The following is a 21736-nucleotide window of genomic DNA, read 5'->3' on the forward strand; positions in this document are numbered from 1 at the left end:
ACAGTAGGTCTTCTACAAAGGTAGCTCCCTTACCTCTTCTTGCATTCATCTTCTCTGCCCAATAAACATCTGTGCTGAGAACTAAGATGCTAAACCTCTAAGATGCTGAGGAGGACTATTTAGAAAATGTTTTGGAAAGAGAGGCAGGAAGCACATCCCTTACCCAAAGTCACACAGCAAGTCAGGGAAACTTTTGAAGAAAAACTCCAACCTCTCTGGTAATCTCTGGCTCATGACTGTGAGGTTGTCTCAGCAGACAAAGTTAATGGCTTTCTTCCTAATGAGATTTATGTAGGACCAAAGATAATGTTCAAAGAATAATATCTAAGAGTGTGTGTGGCCATGACATACGATCACGAAATGGGAAATTAAGGCTCCAGGGGTAAAAAAAAGGCATAGAGAATGTGAAACAATATCTCAAATCCCAAAATACTAATTTACCCTAACTACGTAGTTATATATTAAAAATACACTGCATTATACCTTTACCAGAAAATCATCATTCAGCTTTTAAATTTAGAGAAGATCAGAATGATTCAGATCAGCAAGACCGCCATCTGCTTTCAAGCACGCAGCTGCGAGCCTTTAAACAGCAACTTTCCGTGATTCATAACTTATTCATCCCAGGATGCACTCCGACATCTGCTTTATCATCAATTCACCTTGTCATGGCATTTTACTTTAAAGTTTTGTAACCTCTACCCAGGTGACATAGTGAACCAGTAAGCCATTCTTCTTCTATGGAAAGAATCAACTGTATAGTTCCCCAAGACTGATGGTCCAATCTTGAAATCATATACATGCATATGTATATAAAATACACATTCTTAGTCATTGTCTTTTAAAACAATAATGTCAGTAATCGCTACCATTTAGCACCCTGTAGTCCAGGCACTTCATCTTTATCATCACCACCCTGGAAAATAGATATTCTGATCTTCATTTAACAAATGAGCAAATCAGCAAGATGGGATGACTTAGCCAGTGCCACAGTGTGGACATGGCAGAGGTGAGCTATTTGCACCCAGGCCTACCTGTCCCCAAACCCAAGCTTCTGCAGCAACCAACTTTGCCTCATATTTGAACTGCTGTCAAATAACTGAAATATTCTCATCAGTTGTATAGAGGAGGAGAGACTATACTTAACCCAATACCATTTATTCTCAACCCAAGAAATGTCTTGCATATGGCACTTAGTTAATATAAATGCTTTAGAAATGATAAAGCACTGTGTAAATCTGTTAGAGCTTTTTCTCCCTTCTATTTTGGCAGTTCTGGCTGTCCACTGTTTCACCCTCCATCACTGGCAGTGGCCCGGAGAAGATGAAGAATGCAGGAAGTGTGAAAGGACAGAGCTCATTTCAGGGTGGTTGAGAGAGTATCTCGTGTCCTCTAACTTGGAAGAAGAGATGTTCAATATACAGAGATTCTCCCCAAAGGAGACCAGTTTTACCTCTTTTTCTTTGTCTCTAATTCTAGGGTGCAAACTGTCTGTTGCTTGCTATGTATTTAAAACTACATTGTGTATAGAAAATAAGTGCACCCAACGTCAAATCTTGGTTCTGCAACATCAAATTGATCAGGCACCCTGAACCTTACTTTTATCATCTATAAAAATGGGAACAATGACAACTCTGCTCTACGTCTTTGTTTAAAATGACATGTAGAAGACAACTGAATGGCATCAAAAGATAGTGGTACATCCTGTAAACAATCATGGCCAAAAATAACAGCCAGGTCAGGATAATCTTTTTGTTTAAGAAAATGAAAGATGTAATTATAGAGACAAAGTCTGAGAAGTTGTATATAAAAAATTAACGGTTGTTACTGCTGGATAATATTGTGATTTTTATTTTCTTTTTGATTATCTATGCTTATTAAAATTTCTAGAACTATAACAACAAAAATTTTCAAATGATGAAATATTGTTTAACTTTAAATGATAATGGGGAATTAGAAAATGCAGTAATTATAGAAGAAAGACATCTAGGCAGTCAGTAGCTAACTTACCACCTTTAAAACTCTATGCATTTGATTAAAAAGAAGACCCAACAATATGCTATCTACAAGAAACCTACACTGAATACAATGATAAAGATATTAAATGTAAAAGGATGGAAAATGATATACAGTCAATTCTCATTTATAGTAGTTATATTATAAAGTCACTGCAAATAGTGAATTAGCAAATATGGAACCACTGCTCCCAAGGGAAATACAAGGGTTAGGTTCCTGCAAGCCTCTGGTCACAACATTTTTGCTAACTGATCAATACATAACTTTGTTGTATGTATGTTTCTGTTTAAAGACACCTTATTTATTTGTTTGTTTTATTTTTTATTTTTTGGCCGCGCCATGCAGCATGTGGGATCTTAGTTCCCCCACCAGGGATCAAACCCATGCCCCCTGCAGTGGAAGCATAGAGTCTTAACCACTGGACCGCCAGGGAAGTCCCAAAGACACCTTATTTAATACACGATGTTGATTTCTTAACATCGACCTCACAGCCAACAGCACTATAACTGATGCCTGAATGGAGCTTATCTAATAATCTCCTCCTCCATATGGCACATCACAACTTTCCTGTACTTAGGACATTAGACAACACCTCAGCACCACACTTGAAGGCCACATTAAACAATGAAATCACCAAGAAAAGCACAAATGTGTAAAAAACTAAATAGACCACAAAAAGCACATTTGTTTACAGTATGAGAGCTGAAACAAAAAGGTAAAACATTGCCTTGTTCAACCTCAGCTGGGAACATGTATACCAAGCAACTCAAATTTTTTGCCATTCTATACATGTCCTTGAATGACAGAGAAAGCACTGCAAATATTGATTTCCATTGATCTATTTTACTAATAGATTTTAGTGAGTAGGAAAACTTACGACCGTGGAATCCATGAATGATGAGAATCAACTGTACCCTGCAAACACTGCTCAAAGGAAAGGTGATATGACTAGGTTATTATCAGTCAAAATAGACTTCAGAGCAAGAAAAATTGCCAGAGATAAAGATATAACAATCTGAAATGTATATGTACCTAATAAAAGAGCAGCAAAATACATGAAGAAAAGGTGATAAACCAAAGGGGAAAGGAAAAAATCAAGTTTTTGCTAGAGGCTTCAGCACTCCTCTCCTAGTAATCAATAGACCAAGTAGACTGAATATCAGCTAGAACATAGAAGAATGAACAACTTCATCAACCAACTGTAACAAAATGACGTTCATAAAGCACTTCACCTGAAAAGAGCAGATACACATTCTTTTCAAGGGCATGTGAGCCATTCACCAAGATAGACCATACCCTGTCTCAAAAACAAACCTTACCTAATTTAAAACAACTGAAACCATAGAAAGCTTATTTTTCTGACCATAATGAAATTAAACTGGAAATGAATAACAGAAAGATACGTAGGGAATCTTCAAATAATTGGAAACTAAACAACACACTTCTAAATAATTCATGGGACAAAGAGGAGGTATCAAGGAAAATTAGAAAATATTTTGAACTGAATGAAAATACATTAAAATTTATAAAATATTCTAAAGCAATGCTTAGATGGTAATCTATAGCATTAGATGCTTATATTAGGAAAAAAAAAAAGAAAGAAAGATTCCCAAATAAACAATGTGTCATCTTAAGTCTGGAAAAAGAGAGGCAAAGTTAAAGCAAGTAGAAAGAAACGAATGATAAAGAGCAGAAACCGATGACACTGAAAATAGGAAAAACAATAAGGAAAATTCATGAAACAAAAAGATGTTTCTTTGAAAAGATTTTTAAAAATTAACAAACAAACCTGTAGCCAAAATGTCAAACAAAAATAAAAACATAAATTTCCAGCATCAGGAACAAAAGGAAGTGATCACTACAGACCCCACATAGATTAAGCAGATAATAAGAGAATATTACAAAGAAATTTATTCATATAAATTCAACAAATTAAATGAAATGGACTAATTCCTTTATTATTTTTTATTAGATCTTTATTGAAGTATAATTGCTTCACAATACCATGTTAGTTTCTGTTGCACAACAAAGCGAATCAGCCATATGCATACACGTCCCCATATCCCTTCCCTCTTGAGCCTCCCTGCCATCCTCCCTATCCCACCCCTCTAGGTCATGGCAAAGCACCGAGCTGATCTCCCTGTGCTATGCTGCTGCTTCCCATCAGCCAACTATTTTACATTCGGTACTGTATATATGTCGATGCTACTCTCACTTCGCCCCAGCTTTGCCCTCCCACCCCATGTCATCAAGGCCATTCTCTATGTCTACTTCTTTATTCCTGCCCTGCAACTAGGTTCATCAGTACTATTTTTTTTTTTTTTAGATTCCATATATATGCATTAGCATACGGTATTTGTTTTTCTCTTTCTGACTTACTTCACTCTGTATGACAGACTCTAGGTCCATCCACCTCACTACAAATAACTCAATTTCTTTTTTTTATGGCTGAGTAGTATTCCATTGTATATATGTTCCATATCTTCTTTATCCATTCACCTGTCAATGGACTTTTAGGTTGGTTCCATGTCCTAGCTATTGTAAATAGTGCTGCAATGAACACTGTGGTGCATGTTATCTTTTTGAATTATGGTTTTCTCAGGGTATATGTCCATTAGTGGGATTTCTGGGTCATATGGTAGTTCTATTTTTAGTTTTTTAAGTTTTTACTGTTTTCCATAGTGGTTGTATCAATTTACATTCCTACCAACAGTGTAGGAGAGTTCCCTTTTCACCACACCCATACCAGCATTTATTGTTTCTGGCTTTTTTGATAATGGCCATTCTGACCGGCATGAGGTGATACCTCATTGTAGTTTTGATTTGCATTTCTCTAATAATTAGTGATGTTGAGCATCATTTCATGTGCCTCTTGGCAATCTGTATGTCTTCCTTGGTGAAATGTCTATTTAGGTCTTTCTCCCATTTTTTAACTGGATTGTTTTTTTGATGTTGATCTGCATGAGCTGCTTGTATATTTTGGAGATTAATCCTTTGTCTGTTGTTTCACTTGCAAATATTTTCTCCCATTCTGAGGGTTGTCTTTTTGTCTTGTTCATGGTTTCCTTTGCTGTGCAAACGCTTTTAAGTTTAATTAAGTCCCATTTGTTTATTTTTGTCTTTATGAAATGGACTAATTCCTTTAAAAACTACCAAAACTCAGCCAAGATAAACAGAATGGTCCTATATCTATTTAAGGAATTTAATTCATGGTTAAAGAGCTCCCTACAAAGAAAACTCTAGGCCCAGATGGTTTCACTGATGAATTCTACCAAACATTTAAAGAAGAAATTATACTACACCATCTCTTCCAGAAAACTGGAGAGAAGAGACCATTTCCTGTATCATTTATGAGGACAGCATTATACTGATACCAAAACCACACAAAAATAGTGCATGAAAAGCAAACTGTAAACCAACATTCCTCATGAACATTGACAAGAAATCCTCAACAAAATATTAATGAATTGAATAATATATCATGACCAAGTGATTTTTATCTCAGGAATGTAAGGCTGGTTCACTATTTGAAAATCAATGTAATCCACCGTATTAACAGTCTAAAAAATGAAAATCCACTTGGTCATATCATCACAAGCAGAAAAAAACACTTAAAAACATTCAACATCTATTGATGATAAAAACTTGCAGCAAACTAGGAATAGAAAGGAACTTCCTCAATCTAAAAGAGTATCCACAGAAAATCCTACAGCTAACATCATACTTACTGGTAAAAGACTGCATGCTTTCCTCTAAGATTGTAAACAAGGCAAGAATGTCCACTCTCACTACTCCTATTTAACATTGTACTAGAAGTCCTTGCCAGTGCAAAAAGGCATAAAACTGGGAGAAAAAAAAAAAGGAATAAAATGGCCTCTATTTACAGACAACATGATTGCCCACATAAAAATTCCCAAGAAATTTACAAAATAGCTCCTATAACTAATGAGAGAGGTAGGTAAAATCATAGGAAACAAAGTCAACATGCAAAAATCAATCATATCTCTAAACTGGCAATGAATGTTTAGATATTGAATTTTTTTAATGTCATTTAAATGCTCCTCCCCCAAAAGAAATACTTAGGTACAAGTCTATCAAAACATATGCAAGATCTGAAAACTACAAAATACTGATGAAAGAAATAAAAGACCTAAATAAATGAAGAGACATATCATGTTCATGGATTGGAGACTCAACATGCTTAGGATATTAATTCTCCACAAACTGATCTATAGATTTCATGAAATTCCAATCAAAATCTCGGCAGATTTTATGTAGATATAGGCAAGCTGATTCTAAAATTTATAGGAAAAAGCAAAAGAACTAACCAAAAAAATTCTGAAACAGAAGAACAAGGACTTCTCTTGTCCTTCCACAAGGACCTTCACTACTTGACTTTAAGACTTGCTGTAAAGCTATAGTAATCAATATGTGTTGTTAGTGGAAGGATAAGATGAATAAAATAGAACAAAGAGTCCAAAAATAGGCCCACACAAATATAGTCAAATAATTTTTTAACAAGTTACAAAGGTAATTCAACAGAGAATAGTGTCTTTCCAAAAAATGGTATTAGAACAATGGGACATTCATATGCAAAAAAAAATTAAACTTGACCTGTAATTCACATCATATCCAAAATTCAACTTATTATGGACTGAATATTTGTTGTCCCTCCAAAATTATCATGTTGAAGCCCTAACCTACCATGTGATGGTATTAGGAGGTGGGGCTGTTAGGAGACAATTAGGTTTAGATGAAGTGATAAGGGTGGGCATCTAATCCCATGATTCAATCTAAATGGAAAATTATAAAACTTTTAGAAAATCTGCCTGACCTTGGGTTATGAAAAAGTTCTAAGACATCATCAAAAGTAAAATCAACAGAAGAAAAAAATCAATAAATTAGACTGCATCAAAATTTAAAACTTTTGCCCTTAAAAAAGGTAAAAGTGTTAAAAGAATGAAGTCAAGACACAAACTAGAAGGAAATATTTGCAAATCACATATTCAACAACAGATTTGTATCCAGAATATATAAAGAACTCTCAAAACTCAACTATAAAAACATAAACATCTCCCCGCAAAATGGGCAAAAGATTTGAACAGGGCTTCCCTGGTGGCGCAGTGGTTGAGAAACTGCCTGCCAATGCAGGGGACATGGGTTCGAGCCCTGGTCTGGGAAGATCTCACATGCCGTGGAGCAACTAGGCCCGTGAGCCACAATTACTGAGCCTGCGCGTCTGGAGCCTGTGCTCCACAACAAGAGAGGCCGCGATAATGAGAGGCCTGCGCACCGCGATGAAGAGTGGCCCCCACTTGCTGCAACTAGAGAAAGCCCTCGCACAGAAACGAAGACCCAACACAGCCATAAATTAATTAATTAATTAATTAATTTTAAAAAAAAGAAGATTTGAACAGACACTTCACCGAAAGAAGATAACACATTCAACAAGGACCTACTGGACTTCCCTTGTGGCGCAGTGGATAAGACTCTGCACTCCCAATGCAGGGGGCCTGGGTTCGATCCCTGGTCAGGGAACTAGATCCCACATGCATGCCGCAATTAAGAGTTCACATGCCACAACTAAGGACCCTGCCTGCCACAACTAAGACCCCTGCCGCAACCAAATAAATAAATATTTTTAAAAAACAAAAAAAAACAAGGACCTACTGTATAGCATAGGGAACTCTACTCAGTATTCTGCAATAATCTATGTGGGAAAAGAATCTGAAAAAGAATGGATATATATATATATGTATAACTGAATCACTTTGCTGTATACCTGAAACTAACACAACATTGTAAATCAACTATACCCCAATATAAAATTAAATTAAATTACAAAAAAAAGAAGACACACCTATGGCAAATATTGATAAAATCCTGAAAAAAAATTACCAAAATCATTAGCCATTAGGAAAATGCAAAATAAAGTGACAATGAATACCATTATCTGCCTGTTAGAAAGACAAGGATGCAGACCAACTGGAATTCGCAAACATTGCTGATGGTAATGCAAAATGGTACAACCCTTCTGAAGAACATACACTTACTATAAGATCCAGTAGCCCCAAGCCTAGGTATTTACCCTAGACAAATGAAAACCTATGTTCATACATAACATGTACAGGAATGTTTACCACAACTTTATTCATAATCACCGAAAACTGAAAATAACCTAAACTTTTGGGGAAAGGGATAAACACTTGTGAGTCTGTTCATACAATGGAATACTACTCAACAATTAAAAGGAATGAATTCTTGATATAGGCAACAATGTGGATGAATCTCACTGACATTACACTTAGTAAAAGAAGCCAGTCTCAAAAGGTTATATACTCTATGATCCCATTTATATGACATTCTGGAAAAAGCAAATCTGTAAGAGTGGAAAACAAATCAGTGGTCACCAGAGGTTAGGGGTAGGAGGAAAGGTTTGATTACAAAAGGGGTAGCAGGAGAAGATTTTTTGGTACAATGGAACTGTTCTGTGGTCATTATACAACTCTATGCATGAGTTATAACTCAGAGAATTGTACATCCAAAAAAAATGTCAGTTTAACTGTATATAAATTTTTTTAAATAATAAATTAATTAAAGCTAAAAAAAAAAAAAACCTTTATGCCAACAGAAGAGAATTTAAGTTGGCAGACTGTAAACCTTACAGTTAAGACAGTCTGCTATATAATTTATTCATTCATGGATCTCTCAAGAATTGGTAAGAGATTTATATAAAGAAAAGCTGTAACACCCTTGCAATAATTATTTTCTTAAGTACTTTTGATAGCTCTCTCTAGAACTATTTTTGCTAAATGTTTTTCAAACTAATCTTAGAAGTCAAGGGACTGGCTAATGGCTTAAAATTATACCATTTTTATTCCCCCCTGAAATCCTTATCAGACCTTGACTAATTCATGTGCAAGAGAAGAGAGATCATTTTGCTGACAGAACCTCTTACTTGAAGGCAATCCAAACAAAGTCAAGTATATATTAGGTCCATCTACAGAGAGGTGCATTTTAACCCCTGAAGTATAAACTAATCATTGGGGGAAAGGGGGGAACTGCCCAGGGATAAGGAAGCTTCTGTCCTCACTTTCTTTTTTTTTTTTTTTTTTTTCACACACACACTGTATTTTATTTTTACAAGAGATAAATCGACTGACACCAAGCATTGTACATGGATGACCACAACAAAAGCAACAATGATTGCAATTACCAAACATGAAACACACTCATACTATGTCATAGTATTGTCTGTCCTCACTTTCCACCTCATACTCTATTCTTTAATAGCTCTTCCTTAAGGGAGGAGGGGCTGCTAATCTGATTGTTCAAAGTCTTGAATTCTTTGGGTGAAACCATGGCATTGAAAAGACATTTGAATTTGTGAGCATCTTCTTTCTCATCCTGGAATAGGCCAGGGAATATCCTGACATTCTCTTGTGTGCTTTTTTTCACTTCCAACACCAATGTCCAGTGGTCTTTCTCCTTTCCTCCGCTTTGACTTTGTCCACAAATTGGTAAGAATGCCTTGATATTCCCCCACAAAACCAACAGTACCATATGGGAAGTCCAGACATTTCCTTCCAGAACTTTTTCCTTTTCTCCCAAGTGGGAGTTTTTGCTATAGTCACAGACTAAGTAATCTGGGTCAATTTAGTAGCATGCACAGAAGCTAAAATATTTTTCCATGTTGTTTGTGTCACCCTCTTTCCTTTAGCACTGGTGGTATGCATCTAAATCTTCTCAAATTTCTCTATGAAGAAGGATTCTAACCACAGTTTGGGAGTAAGAAAGCAGGAGGAACAGATTAGATATTTAGGAAAAGCAAAGGGCCTGCCTTTGACCTTTTGCCTCAGCCATGGGCCCCACCCCACCCCCAGCTTAGTTTAACCTATGTTTAGGGATATATGGTATTTACAGAGAAATTCTGTAATTTTTTATTTCTCATTTAACTGTTATTAATTTTGTGTAATTCCTTTAAAGGGAAGAAGCAATGAGTGATAGCAGCCTTCAGGTAACTGAATTCTCAAATAATTAGTAGCCTTGGCCCTTACCTTTAAGGGGTTTAACATTGGTACGCACAAAACTAAAACCCTCTTAAATTACAAAGCCTATGAATGGTATAGGAAGGGGGAAAAGTGTAGAATTGAATTGTCTACCCTATGTAAACTGAAAAACCACCCAAAGAACCTGCCCAACTTAAGCCCTGTTCCTTATAATCTGTAGATTAATTGAAACAAGAGAATGCAAGACTATTTTATACTATATGATGAGAGTGAATCATAACTAGAGTTATATAAGGTTATTTCTCCTTCATTCCATTATACTTCTGGACTTAAATTTGCTTCATGAATCTCTGTCACTTTTCACCTTGCCTTTAAGGTAAGCAAAGAGGCAGCAGAACCATTCAAAGGCAGGCTAGTCTATACAGGCAAGGCCAGAACTAGAACTCAGGCTTCTTGTCTCTCTTTGCTAAAATCCAGAAAAGCTACAATGGGTTTTGAAGGGCATGGTACCCACTGACCCAATTTTATGAACAGCTCACTGTTAATTTGTTATTATATTCATCTTGAATTTTCTAACACTTTTTATTAATTTTGGAATAACCATAGCACTTGCCTCTGTTCCCTCCCTTCCTGAGTGTCAGGGTTGGCTTGGAGAAAGGGATTGGGGAGTATTTCCCCTCACTTAGTGCAAAACATCTGGATCCCCAGATTAAAGAGATTTAGAAGAGTAAGAGTCCTAGAAATGAGGTTGTAATGCTGAAAATCTGGCAGAATTAAAAAGCAATTCATTGTTCTGATTTTCTTTCAGAATAATATCACTACATGAGGTAGAAGACTCATGATCAGTAGATGAGAAGGTAATTGACATAATATTTTTAGCACCCTGTTCTTACTGCCCCAAAATGCTTATGACTTTTCAAGAGAAACTCAAAATTGAAGAAATGACCCAAAAAGTGTTTCCCTGTGAGTTTCTGTACATATCCTATTCAGGTCAATTTATGCCATCTCTAACAGTTATGAAAAGACGGAACTAATACAAACTTGGGGAAAAATGGAAAAATAAAGCCCTACCCAAAGGGTGGGCTCCAGAAATTCCCCACTGCTCATTACACAGTCTTCCACCTATTACCATGCTTTTAGAAAATGCCTCGTTAACATCACCCAACAACCCTCACTGGACAACACCAGCCCATCCCCCACCTCGGAAGTGTAAGAACACTTCCCTTTGGCTACGTCTGACCTTGGACCAAAAAGCAGCTATCCCTGAAACTAAGGTATTTTGTCTGAGGTATAGAAAAGAAAGAGAATCTGAAGTCAGAAAACTCCAGCTGAGGCTGGCAAGACTATCTGGAACCACCACCTCCCTGGGGGGTGGTAAACTAGAGATGATACTGCTTACCTCAGAGGGTAATCTGAAGATCGAATGAGATAACGACCTGAAAATGCTTTTATAAAGTGTTAAGTAGCTTATAAACGCAACAAGGAGCTGCTGTTTCCCAACGTCACAGATTCTGGGTTGACTGAGTGTCCTTCGCTGTACAGAACACTGTCTCCCCTTGAGTTATTTGGGGTGGGCAGCAGAAGGGCTCCTGGGCTTTCCTCTAAGGCATTTCTCTGAGTCACTGCCTGTGGTGAGTGTCAGAATGACAGAAACTCATTCCTGCCTCCTCAGCTAGCCTGCTGATTTGCGGGGGGGGGGGGGGGGGGACTTCCTTTTCTCCAGTTTTGCTCTTTGAATTTTTTGAAGGCCAGGCTCAATTCTTACCTTTTAAAAATGCATTATACCTCTCCTCCCTAGCCATCTGAGGTCAGTGGCCACAGCAAATGCAAACCAACCTTTTAAGTTAAAGAACCATAACAAAATTAAAGACTTCCAGGCCCCTCTACTCTTTTCCTTACTTTTTTTTTTCTTTTTTCCCCCACAGCGGTCTTCAGTGATAGCAGAGCCTGTCATTTAAGAGAGGGGGAAAAAAGACTGAAGCTCTCTTCCCTAGAGAGAGCTTTCTACGTTAATAATGACCACGCTTTCCCCGCCACTCCCTAGCTCTCCTGACCTCACCCGAAACACACGCCCATGTCCTTGCTGGGGGGCTGAGGAGGCTCAGTCAAGTACACACACGCATACGCTGGTCCGCCGGTCAACCGCAGGCAAATCTGACTCTTCGCCAACTTGTAGCCACAGAGAGCAGCAAAGGGACTGAGTCCTTCACCGCCAGCTCCAAAAAGACACTGCAACCGCCAGCGGCGCCGCAGGAGCAGCCTCTGTACTGCAGCCTCCGGCCGCTGGAGTTTCAGATCTAATTCCTTAAGGAGTACTGCTCTTCCGCCCTTCGTCCCACTCCCTGGGCTTCACACACCTCTCTCCCCAGGAGGTCGGGAGGAACGGGGTCACTCGATCACTTCTACGGAGGGGGAAGTTCCCACCGAAGTAGCCCGAAACCCACTACTCTTTGCCCCATCTCTCCACCCTCCCGCTCAAGTAGGCGCCTGTGCTGCCGTGAAGGTCCCAGTTCTCAAGGTGCCTGAGTCCGACGGGACACGGAGCAGCAGGCGGCATTAGAAGCGGCGGGGCAGGATGAAGGCTGAGATTCTTACAGGACAGATGGGGCGGGACTGGGGAGAGGGACACTCTCCCTCCCGTCCCCCGCTCACAGGCAGTAGTAACTCCAAAACGCACAGGTGGGCCGAAGAGAAAGGCCTTTTCTTTCTATCCTCTCCCGTCTCTTCCCGGCTCCCCTTCCGGACACCTGGTGAAAAAGCAAGGTGCTGGTGTACCTGGAGCGAACACCATGATTTCCTCCAGCCGCTGCGCCCCAAGGTAAGGAGAGACAGGCAGACGGACGGACAGAGGGAGGGTGGGCGGCAGACCAGGACTTGGGGTCCGCTGCAGGTGCGCCGGCCGCGGGTCGGGACGGTCAGCACCTCGGACAGCTCCACGGCGCGCGATCCCGGGGCCGCAGGTCCCGCCGCCGCGGCGCGCTCAGCCTCCACAATGCACTGCTCTGCCGGCGGCCGCCGCGGCGGCGTGAAGAGCAGAGCTGATGCCTGCTCAGTCCATCCCTCATTCCCGCGCCAGCTCAGCGTACACCGCTGCTTGGGGAGCAAAACCTTCCTACCGCTTCCACAGAGAAGGACGGACGGAAGAGGAAGAGAGAAAAGGTAATTGCCCGGCTTCCCGGCAGGGGGACAGCTAATTGCTTCTAATTACCTGCTGTCTCACGCCCCCGTGGATATTGGACTGACATTTAGGATGGGTTTGCCCTTTTTTTTTTAGCATATATAACTCAAAGAGTTTACTCTAGAGGCTGACTCTTGAGTTCTCCGAGTTGGGCTAGCTCTGAACCGAGGGGTGGGGCCTCCAAGTTCATCGGTCCTTGAAGTCCAGGACTACTCTCTCGCCCCAAGTCCCAACCTTCTACTAACGTCAGAAAGGAGGCTGGAGGGAAGGACAGGCTGACGATGGAGCGCGTGAGGAGGGCGCCGCTATCAGGCCCCGCTCCCAGGCGACTCTGAAAGCTCCCAAGCTTGGAGGCCCCCAAGGTCATCACATTAGGGACAGCAGGGCTGGCCAGCGCAGAGTAAAGACCTTGGTGAGGCGGGTCTCCTCCGCCAACAAACACACACCCTGTGAAAGGTAGGGCCAACAGAGTTCCCTTCAAGTGTGAGAAGAGCCCTGAGACCGATCCAGAAACATCAATCCTTCCCCTGCCTTCACCCAACTGAAAACCATGCCCCGGTGTACACCCTGTTCTACTCTAAAGATGCTGGGACGTGCCCCCAGGCTCACTTCGTGCTTCAAATACGCTGCTCATTTTAAAGCATTATCCCGTTCCCCCAAGAAATGCTTGTGCAGTGTGGACAGCCCACACTAGATATTGCCCAGATAGAAACAACTCCATCAGGGTTACGACCCCTGAGCTAGGATGACTTAAGGATACTCTAGCCTCAAAGCAAATGTCAGTGGCTTTGGGTTTTAGCCTCTGTTTTTGCAGCTGAGTGGAGTTTTCCAAGAAGGAAGGGTGATCAGGGTCACCTCCAGTGTTTTACAGGGTTTCTTCACTTGCACCTCTCCCTGGAAAATGGAGCTTTTCTGAAAATGCAAGATTTCTTAATAATTTGGTTGGTGGCCATACGTTCTACACTCTTTTGGCAAATATTAAGCATTTTTCAAATAGCCGTATTGGCACTAGTTTTGTTCAAAGCCATCTGATAGACTGCAAATGCAAATAGTTCTACAGCTCTTGAACTACAGTTTGCATGGAGGCATATGGGCAGCCTAAGCATAAAACAATCAGTACTGCTCTTAGCACCTGGCTCAACATGGGCTTGAACAGATGGGGCCTACCTCAGCAGCAACAAGATACAGGTCAGCTGACGGGCAGGATGAAGCGTGTGCATGCCAGGATGCACTCTTCCCACTTCCCTAAGTTACTCCAACAGCCAGGGACCAATGATGCTTCACTCTGTCTTCTTTGCTTTATCACCAACAGAGGTGCGAAGCACTATTTGAAAAAATCTTTTTTTTTTTTTCAAAAGATAGGTATTATATTAGCCCAATTTATAACTAAGGCAATTGATGCAGAGTGAATAGTATTTCAAGGTTACGTTAAGTTTTGCCTGCAGAGTCAGGAGTCAGAGGATATTCCTGGCCCCCTTACCTATGACTTTATAGTTCCTCTTTTATTTATTTATTTACTATTTATTTATTTGAATTTTATTTATTTTTTATACAGCAGGTTCTTATTAGTTATCTATTTTATACATATTAGTGTATACATGTCAATCCCAGTCTCCCAATTCATCACACCACCACCCCACCCCCACTGCTTTCCCCCCTTGGTGTCCATACGTTTGTTCTCTACATCTGTGTCTCTATTTCTGCCTTGCAAACCAGTTCATCTGTACCATTTTTCTAGATTCCACATATATGCGTTAATATATGATATTTGTTTTTCTCTTTCTGCCTTACTTCACTCTGCATAACAGTCTCTAGGTCCATCCACATCTCTACAAATGACCCAATTTCGTTCCTTTTTATGGCTCAGTAATATTCCATTGTATATATGTATCACATCTTCTTTATCCATTCTTCTGTTGATGGGCATTTATGTTGCTTCCATGACCTGGCTATTGCAAACAGCGCTGCAATGAACATTGTGGTGCATGTCTCTTTTTGAGTTATGGTTTTCTCTGGGTATATGCCCAGTATATACTGGGATTGCTGGGTCGTATGGTAGTTCTATTTTTCATTTTTTAAGGAACCTCCATACTGTTCTCCATAGTGGCTGTATCAATTTACATTCCCACCAACAGTGCAAGAGGGTTCCCTTTTCTCCACACCCTCTCCAGCATTTGTTGTTTGTAGATTTTCTGATGATGCCCATTCTAACTGGTGTGAGGTGATACCTCATTGTAGTTTGATTTGCATTTCTCTAATAATTAGTGATGTCGAGCATCTTTTCATGTGCCTCTTGGCCATCTGTATGTCTTCTTTGGAGAAATGTCTATTTAGGTCTTCTGCCCATTTTTTGATTGGGTTGTTTGTTTTTTTAATATTGAGCAGCAGAGCAGTTTATATATTTTGGAGATTAATCCTTTGTCCATTGATTCCTTTGCAAATATTTTCTCCCATTCTGAGGGTTGAAATAATCTTTAAATGATTGAAAGACCTCTTTCTCTTAATACGCTCAGAAGGGCTCTCTTTTACAACCTTAATTTTTTAATGAGTTTATTCTCCCAATGCATAAACAATTACTCATTATTAAGTTCAAGAAAAAGCAATATAGTGTAGGAAAAGGAAAAAAGCTTGGGAATCAGTCAGATTCCAGTAGAACATTTCCACTGTTTACTAGCTGTGTAACCTTAGATAAGTTACTTAACTGCATTATCTGCAACAGAAGGATTAAGGTATCTTGAAGGTTTGTTGTGAGGATTAAACGTGATAATGGATTAATAGATTAATTAAGAGAGCACAGCCCCAATTAAACACATTCCAGGAAATTACTGACACCCTGGGAGTAGAGGATACCCTATAGGAATGCCAACTAAATATGTTAGATCAGTACTTCGCCAGCCTGACTGTGCACATGAATCCCATGGAGATCTTGTTAAAATGCAGATCACGATTCAGCAGGTTGGGTTGGGGCCTGACATTTTGCATTTCTAACAAGTTTCCTTGTAATGTCCACACTGTAGGTGCTGCTGGTCCATAGACTATATCTTGAGTAGCAGGGTGTCGATGTGTCAGCATTTAAAAAGAAAGAAATTACTTCTATCACCTCCAACGTCAGAGATCATCTTTCCAAATGTCATAAATTAATTAATTAATTTATTTATTTATTTATTTATTTATTTTTGGCTGCGTTGGGTCTTCGTTGCTGCGTGAGGGCTTTCTCTAGTTGTGGTGAGCGGGGGCTACTCTTCGTTGCGGTGCGCGGGCGTCTCATCGCAGTGGCTTCTCTTGTTGCGGAGCACGGGCTCTAGGTGTGCGGGCTTCAGTAGTTGTGGCACTCAGGCTCAGTAGTTGTGGCTCACGGGCTCTAGAGTGCAGGCTCAGTAGTTGTGGCTCACGGGCTTAGCTGCTCCGTGGCATGTGGGATCTTCCAGGACCAGGGCTCGAAATCGTGTCCCCTACGTCAGCAAGCAGATTCGCAACCACTGCACCACCAGGGAAGCCCCCAAATGTTAAATATGGAAGGAACTCGGATGGATTCCCACAGATTTCCAAGCTACACAGAGGCCAAGATGGTAGTAGAAAGAAAGAATGCCTGAAAAAGGTCCCAGAGCTCGTTTGATTAGCCTGCTATGGCAACAGGAAATAACACGACCCAGTAAAAACCAATGCAACGGGTCAAGGACAGTTCTCAGCCCCATCCTCAGCTCTTCTCTGTCTTTCTTCCTCCCATCATCTCTTCATTTTCTCTACCCAACACACGACTGCTACCTAGCCAGAGGACAATATACTCTCATTCCAGTGTTTTGTTTTGTTTCTTCGGTCACGTGGCTTGTGGGATCTTAGCTGCCTGACCAGGGATTGAACCCGGGCCCTTGGCAGTGAGAGTGTTGAGTCTTAACCACTGGACAGCCAGGGAATTCCCTCCCATTCCAGTTTTTGCTTGTTTATATTTTAGTAAGAACAATTAATTTTATTCCCAATAAAACCAAGGCACTTTAATAAATTTTTAATTTACAGTTATTTCATTAGTAAATTTTATATTCAACAATACTATCTCTAATTTGTACTACTTAGTGGAATTGTTTTCATGGTTTACTTTCAATACCCTAAAAATGATACTAGATTTTTTTTATGTCTTAATGTAAATGATCCATTTAATAATAGAATGCTTTCTAGGAAAATAAAAATTCCCTTCTATTCTACCACAACAGCCAGATTCTTTGATAGATCATTTATCCAGTCTTAGCCCACAACCTCACTCTGGTTTTTTGTTGTTGTTGTTGTTTGTTTGTTTGGGCTGCACCGCACAGCATGTGGGATCTTAGTTCCTGAACCAGGGATCGAACCCGTGCCCCTGGCAGTGGAAGCGTGGAGCCCTAACCACTGGACCGCCAGGGAAGTCCCCTGTCTCTTTTTAAACACCTCCACTCAGGGTGAGTCACTCTCTACTCAAACAATCCATTGCATTTCGAGACAGTCATCTACCAGAGAGGCAGCCCCCAATCACCACCACCATCTATCTCCTCCAGCACCCTCATTCCCAGTTAATGATGGTAACGGTGACGGGAAGCAAGAGAGTAAACAAGTTGGACAAGATGCCCAACTTTCTTGCTCTGGTGCTGAGCTTGTCACACTGGGCACTCCTACCCCTACAGATACTTGAACAAGGTGCTGGATGGACTGAAAGGCACAGGAAAAAGAAAAAAGTCATCTAATAGAACTATCTTACTTGGAGACTTGGGAGACTATTTTATACAAAAATGAACATGGAGGGGCTTCCCTGGTGGCTCAGTGGTTAAGAATCCACCTGCCAATGCAGGGGACACGGGTTCGAGCCCTGGTCAGGGAAGATCCCACGTGTCGCAGAGCAACTAAGCCCGTGCACCACAACTACAGAGCCTGCGCTCTAGAGCCCGTGTGCCACAACTACTGAAGCCCGCGTGCCTAGAGCCCGTGCTCCGCAACAAGAGAAGCCACTGCAATGAGAAGCCCGCACACCGCAACAAAGAGTAGCACCCGCTCGACACAACTAAAGAAAGCCCATGTGCAGCAGCGAAGACCCAATGCAGCCAAAAATAAATAAATAAATTTATTTTTTAAAAAATGAACATGGATATACTATGAAGTAGTGATTCATGTGACGTACGAACATTAAATTGGAGATGCCAAAGAAATCACCATAGGCAAATTAGGGCTGTAACTCTCAGACTTCCCCAAGTCTCTATCCATCCCCTCTAACATTTATTTATTCCACTCTGTCTTTAGAGCTTTCACAGATATAAAACTTTGAAAACCCATTCTGAAATATGCCCACTGTTTCCATGATTTGCAGTTCACCTTGGCTCTAGCCATACCCTGATTCTTTCCATCTATACTCATTTCAAATGCATTACTCAATCAACTAAAATTTTAAATGTTTTAGCATCTCTGAGGACAGTTGAAATGGACTGAAAAGAAGCATTTTCATTATGAAGCATTAAACCATAATTGTTTCCAAATGTCAGTTTGTAGGTTTCAAATGATTACAGAAATGAAGTACTGGAGAAGAACTCTTTTCTTCTCCTAAGAGCTGCCAGAAGTCGCTGAATTGGATCTAAGGAGAAGCATAGATGTGAATTAAGCAGAAATTTTTAAAGGAATAAGAGAATGTGGTATAGAGGGGCGGGAAAATAGAAAACCTGAAGGGGGAAGAAGACACTGAAAGAGCAATCATTGTGCTATCCAAACTGTAAAGCCTTAAAGAGTGCAGTAAAAATATACAGAGAGAGCAAATGACATAAATTGGAAAAAAAATGAAGATAGAATATGGAATAGAGAAAGGGAGAATAAAAATAATGACTGTACCACATTAAGAAAAGAAATGGGAAATGTTAAAGAATTTTGCAGGCTTAAAGAATACAGGACAATGTCTCTGTAGGTTTGCATTTTATGAAGCAGTTTATAAGTCCTGTGAGATTCTTTAAAAGGGACTATGAAATAGCCATATTTTCTGAAAGAAAACATCAGCAAAACCTCCCAAAGTACATTAGAACAGTTAAAATTTTGTACAATGTTTATGCAAAATGAATATTTTCCTGAAAAAACAATCTCACTTTGAAGATTTTTTTTTCCCTACCAAAGAGCTTTGTATCTGTGTTCATCTTTGTACAAAAAGTTCTCCCAAATTACCAAATAAAACTTGATTCTACCTGATGACAGGAGAGAGAATCAGTTGAGAACAATATTCAAATTAAAACCAACTTGGTCAGTTTTTAAAGAGAAGCATAAAGCATTCAACTCATCTTCAAAATTGTGAATAGATACTATAAAACTCTACTCAAATTCTGAATGCATAGTTCTGTCTGTTTATATATAGGTTCCACACTAAGTCAATTTCAGAAGGGAATAATCAGTGAGAAGAAAAAGACTAGAAATAGAAGAGGTGAAGAGAGAAGTAAAAAGAGATAAGAAGGGAATATGGGAAGGGAAAGAAAAGAGGCAAGAAATAAATGGAGCTCTCTGGGAAGAGCAAATATAAAGGGAAAAAGATACAAAAGACAGAAAAAGTGGCATATTGAGAGACTCAAAACAGATTTTTTTTAAACAAAAGGAGAAAGAAAACGGGAATGACAAGCTTGTTTTATGTATGTGTGTGTGTGTGTGTGTGTGTGTGTGTGTGTGTGTGTGTGTGTGTGTGTGTACACATAAAATGACAAAGAAGAGAACCTCAATACAGTCCGAATTGAGAAACTGGGTGCTCTTCTCGTATCCTGTTCACTTGGGCTCTATGTTTGGGAATAAATGTAATCATTACCTTTGGAAATACTCATTAATTTCTTAAACAACTGTTCAAAGCTCTTCATCTCTATTCAAAGGCTTAGTTCAGAATTAGGAGAGTCACAGTATACTACACAGGGATTTTGGTATCAAAGAAGAATTATTCTTTAGACCACAGTAGCTAAGATCATAACAATGCTGACTCACTGGTTAGTTTTTAACCTATTTTAAAAATCAGCTTGTAACATAAGAGAGATTCTTTGCAACCACGGAGTAGGCAAAGATTTCTTAGATGAAACACAGAAAGCATGAATCATAAAGCAAAATAATTGATAAATGGGACTTCACTGAAATTAAAATTTTCTGCTATCTGAAAAACACTGCTAGGGAAATAAAAATGCAAAGTACAGACTAGGAGAAAATATTCACAATATATATATCTGACATATATATCGATAACTCTTGCAACTCAATAAGAAAAGCACCCAGATAAAACTTGCCAAAATGTTTAAACTAACACTTCACCAGAGGAATATATTACTAATTGCCTATAAGCACATAAAGACTTGTCAGCATCATTAGTTATCAGAGAAATGTACATTTAAACCACAGTGAGACATTATTACATACCCAGTAGAATGGGGAAAAGTAAAAGGACTGACAATGCCAAGTGTTGATGAGATGTAGTGTGATAAGATAGGGAGCAACTAGAACTCTGGTGGGAATGTAAAATGTTAACAACCACCCTGGAGAACAGCTTGACAGTTTCTTATAACATTAACTTCATACTTACCCTAAGACCCATGCATTCTACTCCTAGGTGGTTACCCAAGAGAAATGAAAACTGTATCCATATACAGACTTATGCAGAACATGGACAACAGCTTTATGCATTACAGCCAGAAACTAAAACAACCTCAAAGTTGATCAACATTATATGGCTACACAAATTGTGGCAGAGACCACAACACTGATAAATTTCAACAATGTACGGAGCAAAAGAAACCAGACACGACAGAGTATATACTGTATGATTCCATTTACATGAAATTCTAGAAAAAGCTGAAGAAGCTATAGTGACAGAAAGCAGATCAGTAATTGTCTGGGGCTTGGGGACACAGGGAGGTGGATCGGGACTGACTGAAAAGGGACACAAAGGAACTTTTTGGGATGATGGAAATGTTCTATATCTTTACTGTTAGTGGTGGTTATATGGGTATCTACATGTGTCAAAACTCATTGAACTATACACTTATAATGAGTGCATTTTATTTCATGTAAATTATACTACTATAAGTTGATCTAAAAATGAGTTTGTAATAATTTAATGTTTCTAGTAAATAGAAATATGGGTGAGAATATCCCAAAAATGGAATATTTCAAGAGCCAGATTTAACTATAAAGTATGTTAACTCAATTTTTCCTCATTCTTTAATGTTTTAAATCTAAAATAATTTCACGTTTTCTATTCAACACTTTTGAATCATTGTATTTAGCCACTATGAATGACTGAAGAATGAATAAGTAGATATAAAATGTTAGAATTTATTTGAAGAATAAGCATTACTCTTTTCTTCATTCATTCACCAAATATTTATTGATCAGTACTAAGAAGAGTATTAGACACTAAAGATTCAGAGGCATAAGACCCAGTAGCTTAGAGTCCAGTAGAAAAAAAGAGATAGGAAAAAGAAGCAGGGGAGAGGAAGAGGGAGAGAATAACACTAAGACCCAGCTGAGGTCTGCAAACACTTATCTAGAGACATGTCAGGTGCTATGG

General features: G+C 39.4%; 2 long non-coding RNA genes across 3 annotated transcripts in view; one reads left to right on the forward strand and one right to left on the reverse strand.

Annotated features, from left to right (window-relative positions):
* LOC309610605 overlaps positions 1 to 21736 on the forward strand; it is a 716737-nt gene that overhangs the window by 496873 nt on the left and 198128 nt on the right. The gene's annotated exons all lie outside the window — the stretch shown is intronic.
* LOC309610578 overlaps positions 1 to 21736 on the reverse strand; it is a 73507-nt gene that overhangs the window by 31856 nt on the left and 19915 nt on the right. The gene's annotated exons all lie outside the window — the stretch shown is intronic.

This window comes from Balaenoptera borealis (genome assembly GCF_965194805.1).
Source record: "Balaenoptera borealis genome assembly, chromosome: 14".
NCBI lineage: Eukaryota > Metazoa > Chordata > Mammalia > Artiodactyla > Balaenopteridae > Balaenoptera > Balaenoptera borealis.